Here is a 14,559-nt window from a genome sequence, read left to right as displayed (position 1 = left end):
CCGCGCTTTGGTCATGCGCAATCGCCGGTATCATGCCGTTATGCCTCGGATGCTTTACGAGCGAAGATTGGCTAAGAAGGACCACCGTCAAAATAAATATATAGTACTGCAACTTGAGCAGACGATAGATGTCTACTTGTGAATGCCACAAGTCCGGGGCTATCTTATTCGTGAGGTTGCAGTGTGTTGGAGGATACGTCGTGGTGAAGGCGTTCTGTGTAGCCCAAGACTAGAAAATTTGGCACTCCTGTAATGGTGACAATCAAAAGATTGAGAGAAAACGGCATACTCTCCTACAGAAAGACAATGGCAAATATTCGAAATCTGGCTTGAAAGGGCAGGGCACAGCATTGACACAGGTCAACGTTTGCAGAGGCAGTCACAGAAAGTCAGCACTAGAAAGCTGGATTTGCAGTATTCATGATTGCGCTATGCTTTCTTGCTGTTTTCAACCCATGCACTCTCTCCCGCTTTCCCTCTTTTTATTCACTCTTTCATTTAACCACAGCAAACAGGAGGCTCGTCTGACTGACCTCCCTGTCTTTCCTCTCATTGCTCTAGCTCTCTGTACAGCATGAAATAATTTGAGTCATTGTCGAAAAAAACCATAAGGGTTTTATAGAGGACTGTATGTGGCATCAAATAAATTAAAATATTCTGTGCACCTGTTAGCCTCTCGTGAAAAGTGAGGTTAAGATTTCTTTGCGTATTTTTCATAAGAGTGACATTTCCTAAAAATTCTCTATCGTACGGTTTACCTTTAGGGTAATATAACGAACTTATTTAAATGCGCTAAATATCGTGCGTCATTTGAGAGATTCTTCTGTCTGTACGAACTGCGGTGTGGAAAAATTTCAATAAGGCATTTCGTGCGTTCGTTGTCACCGGAATTTTTATCAACTGCACATTTATATTCAGGAATTCAAGCTACCTAAAATATTCGCCAGATGCTCAGAAGGCCCAATATATACCCCTGCATCATCAAACGTGATGCCTGAAAAGTTGTGCACCATGCGTCAGCTTGCTCTAATTGCTGTATTGGCCTTCTTGCAATATGTGGTGTCAGGAAATGAAAAAACGGGTAAGTTTTCCATTTGCCTTTTTTCTTCCTGTTGTAATTTTGACAGTGTCTTGTCGTGTTGGCGTGATGCTGCCTGAGTTACATGCTTCAACTAAACTCAATAATTAAGTGAAGTTTACCATCGTGGCAATTTGGGCCTGTTGGCGTTCCATAGTAAGGGCACTGAATTATGCAAAAGCATAGGAAGATAACGGGAAAACCAGAGAGCTGTGTCTTTCCCGTATTATAGCCGCTGCATTGCACTATTCAAAACATTGAATAATCAATGCTGTATTTAATTTTCAGCAATGTGTTTACTTGAGATATTCTGTGTATAGTTAAAAGTCAGAACGAAGAAACGGACGCCTTACATGCATACTCCGTTTTGATGATTCTCAATATACTCGTCAAAGCATTGGTTGACTGTTTCTATATTACATTTGGCAGTCAAAGAACCAGTAACTCAATCGCGGCCACGGCGGCCGCATTTCGATGGGGGCGAAATGCGAAACCACCCGTGTACTTAGATTTAGGTGCACGTTAAAGAACCCCAGGTGGTTCAAGTTTCCGGAGTCCCCCACTACGGCGTGCCTCATAATGAGATAGTGATTTTGGCAAGTAAAACCCAATAATTATTAAAACATCAAACAGTACCTCAAACCAAGCAGCTGACGTTTCTTTTTTCCTGATACGACGTATTTCACATCGCAAGACGTTCATTATTTTAATGCGCAAATGTCCAGCCCTATAAAACAATGAAGTAATATAATAATTAAAACTTACACGACACTATGTCAAAATGCTTCGTGGCTAGGTAACGAAAACCTGCTTATTCTGGTAAATGTTAGGGAGAAGGGAGTGGATATATCAAGGGGTTAACTAAAGTTTGCGTTGCTCCTGTGCGTGGGAGAAGGGTAACTGGATTGATAGAACAGCCTAATTAGTGGGAAAGAAACTGGTTAGACGAAATAACGTAACACTTTTTCACCATATATTCTATCAGTCTGTGTACAACCTCAGCACAGCCTGTCACTCTGTCACTCACAGCCAAAGCCGGGAAGCTCGTACGCGGTGTCGCAGCACGGCGGAATGTCGAATACCAGAGGCTGCAGCAGTATGTGCTGAACACGTAGGCTACCCTGTGCGCTCTGCTTTTATGGCGCCGTCTTTTTTAGAGGTGTTAGCGTGCTTTGATATAGTTGAAAGCGAAGCTTTCCAGGTGCACGCTCCCGGACATTCAATTACCATCGCTGCCGCGTTTTTGCCGAATAGCTCTACACACTACTCTGCACTGATAATGAGTAAGTATACACGTATACTGTCGCGGTTCAACGCAAACAAGAGACAACAACGGCGGAGCAAGACGGCACCTGAACAGCCTGTTGAAAAAGACCACCAGAACAACAGACGTCTTCTTCGTCTACGAGTTCCCCCTGTCCCACTACACGGAGCACGTTAAAGCACATATCGTCGTAGTAGTCTAAATGCCTACATAGAGCATGCGTCATTTGCTCTCCCTCGAACAGAGCATCGCCCCGATGCTAAACAATAAAGTTCGCTTGGTGAAAACGAAAAGCCCTCGTACTGACGTAGAGCTTCATGCGCTATACGTGCACAAGTTCAGAATGGTGTTGGCGGCGGCTTGTGCAGTAAGGGCTATCTGGAACGACCTGGTATGTCACGTCACTTAGCCGACGGAGCACTTTATAGGGTCCGAAATATCGCCTCATCAGCTTCTCGGATAGTACCCGTTTTCGTATAGGCGTCCAGACCCATACTCTGTCACCGGTGTCGTAAGTTGCAGGCCTATGATGGGCATTATAGCAACCTGCATCGTATTCTTGCTGCAGGTGTATTCGCACGCGTGTGAGCTGCCTGGCTTCTTCTGCACGTTGCGTAAACGCATCGGCATCCGTGTCAATGTCATCAGGTTCATGTGGTAGCATGGCGTCGAGCATCGTCCTTACTTCGCGTCCGTGGACAAGGCTGAATGGAGTCATCCGTGTAGTTTCTTGTTTAGCCGTGTTATAAGCAAACGTGATATAAGGCAGAATCTCATCCCAATCTTTGTGCTCTATATTCACGTACATGGAAAGCATGTCTTCGAGTGTTTTGTTCAGGCGCTCTGTTAGTCCGTTTGTTTGTGGATGGTAGGCTGTTGTCTTTCGATGCGTTGTGCCACTGAGCATCAGGAAGTGATCTAAAAGCGCGGCTGTGAATGTGGTGCCTCGGTCTGTTATGACGATGGTTGGTGCGCCATGTCTCCGCACAACATTCTTTATGAGAAATCGGGTCACCTCTGCTGCTGTGCATCTCTGGATAGCTTTTGTTTCGGCGTAGCGAGTAATATAGTCAGTTGCTACACTAACCCAGCGGCTACCAGTAATAGAGGTAGGAAGTGGACCCAAGAGGTCCATTCTGATCTGGTCAAATGGCGTTTGCGGTACTTGAACGGGTTGTAGCAAACCGGATGGTTTCGTTGGAGGTGACTTGCGCCGCTGACAATCTAGGCAGGTCCGAACGTGATGTTTCATGGCAACGGGCAGTCCTGGCCAATAATATTATTGTCGCACTCTGTTCAGTGTTCGCGTATATCCTAGATGCCCAGAAGTGACTTCGTTGTGGCATGCTTCCAGTACTTCCCTACGATGAGCAGTAGGAACGACGAGCAAATAGCTTGATCCGCTCGATGAGAAGTTCATTTTGTACAGAATTTTCTTCCTTAAGCAAAACGATCATAATCATCTTGTGAAAGCTTTAAGTGCTGTCTGAGTTCGTGCGTCCAAGAAATTAATCAGGCCAAGCAACTCAGGATCGTCACGTTGTTGTTGTGCAATGGTAGACGTGTCGAGAAGACCGAGGAATGCTGTTTCCCCTTCATCGGAAGAAGGAGCTGACTCTATGGGTGACCGAGACAGGCCGTCAGCGTCGGTATGCCGTTTCCCCGACTTGTGCAGGACCGTCATATCAAGCTCTTGCAGTCTCAGGCTCCAACGTGCTAATCGCCCGGAAGGATCTTTCAGATTTGTGAGCCAGCAAAGTCAATGATGGTCAATGATAACTTTGAAGTGGCAACCATACAAATAAGGGCGAAATTTTGTAACCCCCCATACCACGGCGAGGCACTCTTTCTCGGTTGTAGAGTAATTTACTTCTGCACGTGAGAGCGTTCTGATTGCATAGGTGATCACTGTTTCTGTGTCTGCCTGGCACTGCAGAAGAACAGCTCCGTGACCAACATTGCTGGCATCCGTGTGAAGCATTGTCGGAGCTGTCTCGTCAAAGTGGGCAAACAAAAGGGGCCTTTGTAAACGGTTCCGCAAATCGTTAAATGCAGCTTGCTGTTCATCGCCCCATACAAACGCAATGTCATCTCTCGTGAGGCGAGTTAACGGTGACGAAATGCGAGCAAAGTCTGCAATAAACCGCCGGTAATAGGCGCAGAGGCCCAGAAAGCGCCTGACATCCTTTTTATCACAAGGAGCAGGGAACTGTGTGACAGCGGCATTTTTTTAAGGATCCAGGCGGACTCCCGCGTGACTGACGACATGGCCAAGAAACTCTAGCTCCGCAATGCAAAAGTGGCATTTCGCCGGCTTTAGGGTGAGACCGGTGGACCGTATAGACTGCAGAATCGCTTCAAGCCGTTCAAGGTGCCCTTGAGACGTTGCGGAAAACACTGTAACGTCGTCGAGATAGACTAAGCAAGTTTACCACTTCATCCCCGAAAGCACGGTATCCATAAGCCGTTGAAAAGTAGCAGGTGCAGAGCACAAGCCGAAACGCAAGGCCTTAAATTCGTATAGTCCATCTGGCGGGACAAAAGCGGTTTTCTCACAGTCTCTCGGGTCTACTTCAATTTGCCAATACCCGTTCTTTAAGTCCATGGAAGAGAAATAACGAGCGTTTCGAAGCCTATCAAGTGAATCGTCTAGGCGGGGAAGCGGATACACGTCTTTTTTGTAACCTGATTTAGCTTTCGATAATCCACACAAAAACCCAGGCTGCCGTTATTCTTCTTGACCAAAACTACAGGCGATGCCCAGGGGCTCTTGGAAGGCTGAATCACATCGTCTTCAATCATTTGGTTTAGCTGCTGTTGTATTGCTTCGCGTTCTTTTGAGGCCACACGATAAGGGTTTTGGTGAATCGGTCTCGCTTCGTCCTCTGTGATTAGCGGAGCTTGGTTAGCGGCGTCCGACCGACTCTTGACGTCGACGCAAAGCAGTCGTGGGACTCGGCCAGTAGCGCAAGAAGTCGTTCTCGCTCGTGTTGCGGTAAAGTAGTGTTTACGTCAAGCACAGGTGCTGGGTCTTGTGCATGCACTTCTTCTAGTACTGAAAAGCATCCACGAACATCAACGACATTGTCAAAATAGGCCACAGCCGTGCCCTTTGGTAGGTGACATCGCTCTGTGCTAAAATTTGTTAACAACAGGTTCGTGCGCCCATCGGTTATATTTACGATGCCTCGTGCAACAAAAATACCGTGAGTAAATAACAAGGGGGTTACTTGGTCTGCAACTCCTTCACAATCAAACGGTACGTCACATTCCACCGAAACAAGGATACATGACCGAGGTGGGACGACCACGTCATTTTCAATTAGACGAAAAGAGTTGCGTTGTGGCGTTAAGCAGGGAATTAAATCAGGGCTCTTGTGAAACGCAACCAAGCAATCCGGGATGTTGATTATGGCGCCGTATTCCCGTAGAAAATTCATGCCTATGATTAAATCTTTACAGCATGTTGGAAGAACGACAAAAGTTGCCACAAAGGAAAAATCTTCTATGGTGATTCTCGCTGTACAGCTTCCAGCAGGCGTGAGCAGTTGGCCACCCGCAGTCCTTATGTGGGGTCCAGTCCAGGGCGATTTTACTTTGATAAGGTGAACGGCTAGGCCTTCACTCATTATCGAATAATCGGCACCATTGTCGACTAGCGCTCGCACTTGATGTCCGTCAACGGAAACAATAAGATCTGCGCTCACAATTTCGTCGGTATCAGAGTGTGTCGATTTCACGGCGTCTTGCGGCAGGATTATTGGGGGTTTTTCATCGTCTTGTTGACGGCCCGCAACCTTGCCCCCAGAGGTCACCGCCATTAGTTTCCCCGGCGTGGGCTGGGCGACCTCCTTCCCCGGAGGTCAGCAAAGGCACGTCCATTCAGTGAAGATGAATGAGCAAGGGACAGAGAGCGTGACCGTCGGCCAAAATCGGTCTGGTGGTTAGGCAGAGAGTCATCGTTCAGAGTGCGTGCCACCGGAGGACCTTAAAAAGCAGCGTCGTCGCGGCGTAGCATGTAGTCGTCGCCGGTGCGTCGACTGTCAGACCAGGACTGAAGAGACCGAAATGAGGCATCGCGGTACCATCAATGCCGGAAAATATGGCCGATGCATCCGCAATGCTAACAGAGGGGGCGCCTATATCAAGCAGGTGCCATGCATCCGTTTTTCGAATTTGCGGGCACCTCGAAGCCTCGTCTTGTGGCGGTGGCCAAAATGCAGCGGATAGCGGCTGGCGGTAGGACGGGATCGGCACAACGAGTGGGTGTCTCAGAGGTTCCTCTGGCGGTGATGACCAAGGTGTGGCTCTCGGCGGCTGATGTTGCGACCGCATGGGCATAACAGCTGGCTGACGTCGGACAGTGTCGGCGTAACTTAGGGGACGCTGCTCGTGACCAGGATCGCCTGTGGAGAACGCTTGCCTAATTTCCTCAGGTACGACTTCAGCGACTGACGCCATGGGTGTGCCCATTGCCGGTATCCAGAGCTTCTGAAGTTCTTCGTGCAGAATCTCCCTAATTAGATCACGAAGGGAGTTCTGCTTGTTAACGGTCATTGCGGCGGCGTTGATAGGAGTGCTGGTGGGCAAGCGATCGTACTGCCTGCATCTTAGATGGAGTGCGCGTTCAATACCAGTGGCTTCCGTTATAAAATCCGCCACGGTACTCGGTGGATTGCGCACAAGTCCGGCGAGTACCGTCTTTTACACCACGCATAAGTCTTTTACACCACGCATAAGGTAGCGTAATTTATTTTCCTCAGGCATGTGAGGGTCAGCTCTACGACACAGGCGGGCCATGTCCTCGGCAAGCATCGCTACAGTTTCGTTGGCTTTCTGAAAGTACAGCTCAATTAGTTGCTGGGCACGGTACCGTCGATCGACACTCGCAAATGTTTCAATTAGCTGATGTTAGAAATCATTCCATGTAGCGAAACTGGCTTCGTGGTTTTCAAACCACGTGCGAGCACTACCGTCAAGGGCGAAATACACGTGGGAGAGCTTTTGTTGAGCAGTCCAGCCATTGACCTTGGCAAAACGTTCGTACTGGTCAAGCTAGTCTTCAACATCTTCATGTGCGCCACCATGAAAGCGACCAGGAACCAGTGGTTGCAGAAGGGTTACCTAGCTGGGACGGACTGTGGGTAGAGCTGTCTTGTGGAACTCGTGGAACCTGTGGCAGGCTGGCGGTTGCCATTGACAGAGGTAGACAGGGCGCGGACGAGCGTTCTTGTAGGGAGTTGAGCTCGGGGGCAAGGCCTAGCAACCGCCGACTGAAGCGATGCACGGGAGTTGTAATTGAATATGGGCTGGATGAACGGCTCCCAGGAGGAGTCCGGAGCATCAGGCAGGGTTGTGTACCCTGCACTTCCACCAGTGTCGCGGTTCAACGCGAACAAGAGACAACAACGGCGGAGCAAGATGGCTGTGGAACAGCCTGTTGAAAAAGACCACCAGAACAACAGACGTCTTCTTCGTCTTCGAGTTCCCCCTGTCCCACTACACGGAGCAGATTAAAGCACATATTGTCATAGTATTCTAAATGTCTGCATAGAGCACGCGTCAGTATGAGCCTGTACTGCCTGTATACGTTAATGCAAGACGTGCGGGCCATGCACTGTGTTTGCGACGAAATTACGAAGTGAAACAATAATTTCTACGTAACTTGTTTAATTGAAACAATATACGCGTTCAAGCGCCTCATTCATTTAAATGCAGGAGCCATTTTAATGCGAAAGAATTATATGCCCCATTAGGCGAAAATCCGTCGGCGTCGGCGTGACAGAAAGATGGTACCAAAATTGGGAAATGGCGCGAAGAGCGAAAACAGGTAATAAAATGCTGGAATTGACTTTCAACATCTCAGGAAGGCTCCTGTAAACATAGTAAATTAATGAATTTGAAATGAAAATTTGGTAAATTTGGGACTGGCTGGGAGTCGAACCCATGCCTCCGGGGTGCCAGACAGGCACACTTCTCCAACGCCATGGTTGCTCCACGGTTCCGGCTGACTAAAGGTGTGCCTAGTGCGTGCGTCATTGCAGACGTCACTTCGCAGCCATCTGGCTGACTGAAGGCGTGGCCTAGTGCGTGCGTCATTGGGCGCGTGATGGCGCAGCCAATGGGAAAGAGGTGGCGCCCCGCCATAAGTGTATGAATTGAGTGTGTTCCTTACGTTCCGAGGTCCACAAACGCTATAATGCTTTCGCATTCTCACATGTAAGTGATCTTACGTGTCTATTTCTCCTTCTTCCATTTCAATAAGTGTAGGAGCATTTCGTCTGAATCGGAGGCCTACTCCCGTCCTAAAAACGCCAACCAGTTTTTAAGTGCGGAGCACTTTGGGGGCCCGGGCTGTCGGCGTCTAATGTACCATGTGTCATGTCGTCACGCTAAGAAAACAAGATCGGGTAAAATTAAACTAACTGAATTCACAACAAAAGAAAATACAGGAAAACTCGTGAATTAATCGAATAAATTAACACATTTTGTTAAAATCGCTTCTAAAAAACTGCCCTGCACATGGAGCCAACCACCACGCACATGGCCCGCGCACATGCAGCCAAACAGTCGACTCAACGTAATAGCTGAGGAAGTGCAGAGCAGCCGGGCGTGTTAGAACCGGCTAAAAGTAAACCAACTACATTCAGAATAATAGCATATTCAAGAATACTCATGAATTATTCGAATTAATTAACAGAAACTCGTTAAAATTACTTCAAACACGCCCGGCTGCTCCGCACTTTACCAGCGTTCAAGTTGAGTGGAACTGTGTTTTTGGCTCCATGTGTGCGGGGCTTTGGCCCCATGTGCGTGGTGCTTCTCTAAAGGGTACGAATTTTCGCGCGCGAGCATTTAGACGTCTTAAGGTACAAATTCTGTGGTCGGAGGCAGTGGCCGTCGCTTTTCTTCGCCGCCTTGGCTTGCGGTTGCGATCTGTGTTTCTCGACTAAGTCGGCTACGCTTCTCTAATCAAGATGTGCCGTTTCATCTTTCAGACTTCGAGATGCTTTACTTCAACCTACTCTCACAGAGTGTGAGATAATGATATTTTTTTGTACAGCCGCTAGGTTGGCCTCGTTGTCATTGCGCAGCATCGCCGAGCTGGGAGATCGTGAACTGGGAGAGAGTGAAGTTTGCGCTCGTGCTCGGCAAGCGCTCGTGCCATTGCTCCCACATTCGTCGTCGTCGTCTGCTTCCACAGCTGGCTGCGTTGCCGCTAATCATTCCAGCGTAGAATTTCACATCTCTTCTGTCACCGTAATGGGGAGGCCTGCGTTTACGGGGGTATACGAGCCATTGCTTAAGGGGGTATGAACCATTCATGAGAAACGAATGACGTGTCCTAACGCGTTTGAGAAACGCCGCCGCGAACGCGCTCGGGATAGGGCTGGTCGTCGACGTCACGATTCTAGCATGAGGGCTTCCGAAGCCCAGGTGAAACGTCAGCGAAGAACCGCGGACCCCGAGCTGAGGGAGAACGATGTTGAGGCCAAACGTCAGTGAAGAGCCACCGGGCGCCAGTTGCGGGAGTGCGATGTTGAGGCCAAACGTCAGCGTCATCTTGCCCTCCAGGAACCCGACAAAGGTTGTGCACGCCTTGGCAAAGCTAGCGCCAACTTCCCCGGTGCGGTGGCCAGGTTTGAACGTGAGTTTCTCAACCTGGAACGATCATGATAGACATGTTCGGGTGGGTGATCCCCAACGACGATACGCTCATTCTCATCGTGGGGGGCAATATTCACTAGAGCAGGCCTACCATAGTCACAGCTTCGCTGGTTTCCATCTTCACAGTAGTGGAAGGGCTCTGAGTTTTTAATGCGAAGCATTTCTTGCCAAACATTTACTACATTGACAGTATCATCTATCTATCTATCTATCTATCTATCTATCTATCTATCTATCTATCTATCTAGCCGCCTACGACTTGGTGCTCTCATTGTCGTTTCGTTAACTTGGTATGCACCAAAATTGGCATACTATGACAAGAGTGTATTACGAACATAAATGATGGGTCATGGCATCAATCTCATGACATGCGTTTCATGTAGGTTATGAAACAGCCGCCCAAATGACAATGACTCAGCGAAAAAAATTATTAACTAAAAAAATTGGCTGTGGCTTAACTCAGTTATGAGGGTGTGCGTAGTGAGAGCCACAGGTTAATCTTATTGTTTAGCTTGGTTCTCTCTACAGATTACATCTTTATCGTTTAGCTTCGTACGTCTGAGTATTTAGATTTGGTGGTTACCTCTCGTTAAGTTATGGTTACATTAAAGACTAGACATGTTTAAAGTGTAACGCATCTATTTTGGAAGTCTTCATCTTGTTGTTTCTCAATTGCTACAAAGACGGCCCGATGGCCGGTGAGGCGGGATGATAAGGGGTTGTCGTCCAGTGACTCGAACACGTTGCGGGTGATATCTTCACCTGAATCCACTGGCCTGGCCGCTTTGTACTTACGACGCTTCTCGGGGCCTGCGGCTCGTTCTTCCTCCGTCTCCTCGGCTCTCTGCCTCCTCCTGATTTCGTTCCGACGACAAATTAATCCTGGCTTTTTTCAGTCTCTGCGAATCACTTTCCATATCTGCCGACGAATCCCACCGAGCCGCCCCTTCAATATATACGATGCAACGCCGGCTGCTCCTCTGTTGCAACGCGGTTTCATCGGCTCCTTCTCTGACGTCATGCCAGATGCAAGCGGCGAACGCCTGCAACGCAACTGCTACGGCGCCGGCGCGGGCGCGTCGCCGCGCCGTGGTAACTCGAGCAGACGGCGGCAGATGGCGCGGCGAGCGGCGCTGGCCAGTATAAGTATGATGTGGTGCATGGAATCTGGAAAGGAGTAATGGTGCCAGCGCTAACATTCGCAAAAGCCATTATGTGCTTAAAATCGGATATCTTGTCGGGTTTGGAAGTTAACCAAAGATCAGTAGGCCAGTTGGCTTTGGGAGCCCACGGTAATACCACAAATGAGGCAGTGCAGGGTGACATGGGTTGGGCCTCTTTTGAAGTCAGAGAAGCCCAGAGCAAAATTAGTTTTGAAGAAAGGCTCAGGAACATGGATGAAAATAAATGGGCGGCTAAAGTGCACAAGTATCTCTACATGAAAAGCGTGGACACAGAATGGAGGAAGAGGTCAAGGAAGTTGGCAACCAAGTACAGGATAATAGAAACTGTAAATAGACAAGCAGGAGTCATCAGAAAGAAAGTGAGAGAAATAGAGACCGTGAATTGGATGCAACGAATGGAAACAAAAAGGACAATGAAGATTTACAAGAATGACAAGAAAGAGATTAGAAGGGAAAATCTGTACGATAACACAAAGGGCAGTGCCTTGCTATTTGAGGCTCGAGCCGGTTGCCTAAGGACCAAACCATACCGGAACAAATATTCGGAACTAGATGAGGCATGTGTATGCTGCAGTAAAGATCCAGAGAGAACTCTGCACATCCTAATGGAATGCGACGGGATCCACCCAGCGAGAACCGTAGGAAACGTGCAACTCCCAGAAGCGCTTGGGTTTAAAGTGGAAGGAAACATCAACAGATCAGCCGTAGAGATAAGCAAGAGACGATTAGAGTACTGGTGGAAAAAAAGCAGGGAAAAGATTGATACGACCTGATCTCTTAAAATCATAGGTAGCGGTACAAGGTAAATTTTTGAAAAAGAAAAAGAATAATGAGAGGTATACAAAAATGCTAGATAAAGCACATTATAGTATACCTGAATAAATCAAGCAGGCTAGGTGACTACTTGTCGCCGCCCCTTTTCAAAGGGGATGCCAATAAATCATCATCATCATCATCATAATCATCAGCTGCGGCGGTTGCTAGGCAACGGCTCAGCTCGCGGCGCGGCCACCGGCCACTGCGAAACGGCGAGAATGCGGTCAATGTAGCTGTCGCTACAAAACCACTGAAATTGGTTCTGACGTGGACACCTAAGTGAAGGAAACACTAAAGGATGATGGTAGCAGCTATAATCATGAGCATGACACAGCAAAAATGACAGTGACTCGGCGAAAAAGATTAACACTCAAAAACCACTGAAATAAGTTCGGACGTGGGTACTAAGTGAAGAAAACACCAGAGAATGGTGGTAGAAGTCATAGCCATGAGCATGACTCAGCGAAAATGACATTGACTCAGCGAAAAAGATTAACCGTCAAAAACCACTTGAATGGGTTAAGACATGGGCAATGAGTGAAGGAAACAATAAAGGGTGACGGCAGAAGTCAAAATCATGAGCGTGACTCAGCCAAAATGACCATGACTCAGGGAAAAAAGATTAACACTCAAAAACCGCAGGAATGAGTTCCGACGTGGGTACTAAGGGAAGCAAACACTGAGGAAGGTAGTCGAAGTCATAGTCATGACCATGACTCAGCAAAAATGACAGACTGAGCGAAAAAGATTAACAATCAAAAACCAATGGAATTAGTTCGGATGTGGTACTAAGTGAAGGTAAAGGTTTATGGTCCAATTCATAGTAATGAGCATTACTAAGGCTTTCGCCTTAAGGTCTCTTAGGCGTAGGTAAAGGGACAGCTCAGGACTCATGACATGAAAGTCATGACATATGTGTCATGTAAGTCATGAAACAGCCGCTTTGGGGCTGTCATAGTCGTTTCGTGAACTTGGTAGGCTCCCTGCACACTGCGTCGCATAACATCGATTCGCACAGGGCGTGGGATCTGGCCGTCTTTTTAAGCCAAGCTTTGTATGTCTAGGCGAAAGCGCCTGTCCGCAGAAAACTATCATCATCAGCATTGGCTCGAGCGTCGTCGTGTTCTTCCGCAGCTGGAATGCTGGCTCGTGCTAATACTCGGCATTCGCTGGTGCCATTGCTCCCGCGTTGGTCGTCGTCTGCTTCCACAGCTCGCTGCGTTGCCGCTAATTATTCCATCGTAGAATTTAATTTCTCTTCTGTCATTGCATAAGGGTGTATGAGCCATTCATTGTCTTATCTAAGGGATTTATTTATTTCGAAGCAATTTAATTTAGAAGAATCGCAAGCGGCAATGGCGGGTGAATGCTGAAAACCATGTCGCCGAGCAAACTCTAGACATCGAACGCAAGCGACAACGGCAGGCTCCGCGCATACCGCCAGTGGCGCCGTTCTCTCCAACGCAGCTGAACGTGTGTGTAGCCTAATTAAGAAACACAAAGACGTGATGAATAATTGAGAAATACTTTAATGAACCCTCGGGATTAACCCAGTGATAAACACCGGGGCCAGACGTTTCAGCTTCGCTGGTGAACCATCTTCCTGGAGTGGAAGGACCAACGATCTTTTTTTTTAATTCTTTAACGTGCGAATAGGTGTCTTTAGTTCATTGTACCATTTTTGTAGGGGAATGTTAATCGTTTTTATTGCTCGATGGAGGTCGCACTTTCACCGCCGTTACAAAGGCCTTGATGCGAAGGGCTCGCGCTCTCGCACAACGGACTCGTTGGGCGCATTTGTTTCAAAGCAGATACTACTGTACCTATACCAGACGCATGTATTGTCGCGCGAGTGATTTCGGGAATTTGAAGGCTTACGTGCGGTGGTTAATCGCTCAGAAAGACGCAACCCTTTTCTGTTCCCGTACCCCATGCTATATAGCAAACTCCATCCGGCAGTCTACAAACCAAAGTGCAGATTCTGCGAATAAGTAGCGAATTTGGTCCACATGGTGTAGATGTGCCAAGCAATATACAATATCTCAAACACGATAGAATCCTGGGAGGCCTTATTACGCAACCCGGACAGCGGGACTCAAGGATCAGCCAAACACTAGCTGCCGCAGAGCCCTTCGGGATCCTGGCCGACGGATAGAGGTACTGCAGAGAAAGACCATCTTCATTCACTAGTGGAAATGAATGTTATTTCTCTCTCTCTCAGAAACTCTTTAGTGGGACTTGTCAGATAATGCGTAAGCATACTATCCAGGCACTCATCTTGCAGAGATACATCTTTCATGATTAGCCTTATTAATCTTGATTGAGCTTAATTTATGTACACGTAAACAATGATGATTATTCTGGAGCCACCCTAATTAACTTCATTATTATTATGAGTCTTATTATACTCGATCAGACTTAAGTATTGTAATCGCCTTTATTCTTAAGTTGGCTTAAGTCAGTGAAGTTCGCCTAACTATTTTTGATTAGGCTTACTCAATATTATGTTAATCAATCAAAATTAGACTTGTGAATTACTCATGATTAGG

At 47.6% G+C, this 14,559-nt stretch overlaps 1 protein-coding gene across 1 annotated transcript in view; it reads left to right on the top strand.

The window, feature by feature from the left end:
* The first annotated feature begins 831 nt into the window (after positions 1-831).
* LOC125940456 (uncharacterized) overlaps positions 832-14,559 on the top strand; it is a 53,088-nt gene continuing 39,360 nt past the window's right edge. The window contains exon 1 of the mRNA XM_049656691.1: positions 832-1,081. The gene's annotated coding sequence lies outside the window, so the exon portion shown is untranslated. The remainder of the gene's footprint in view (positions 1,082-14,559) is intronic.

The sequence above is a fragment of the Dermacentor silvarum genome, chromosome 9 (assembly GCF_013339745.2).
Source record: "Dermacentor silvarum isolate Dsil-2018 chromosome 9, BIME_Dsil_1.4, whole genome shotgun sequence".
Classification (NCBI taxonomy): Eukaryota; Metazoa; Arthropoda; class Arachnida; order Ixodida; family Ixodidae; genus Dermacentor; species Dermacentor silvarum.
This window is presented reverse-complemented; position numbering and strand designations above follow the sequence as displayed.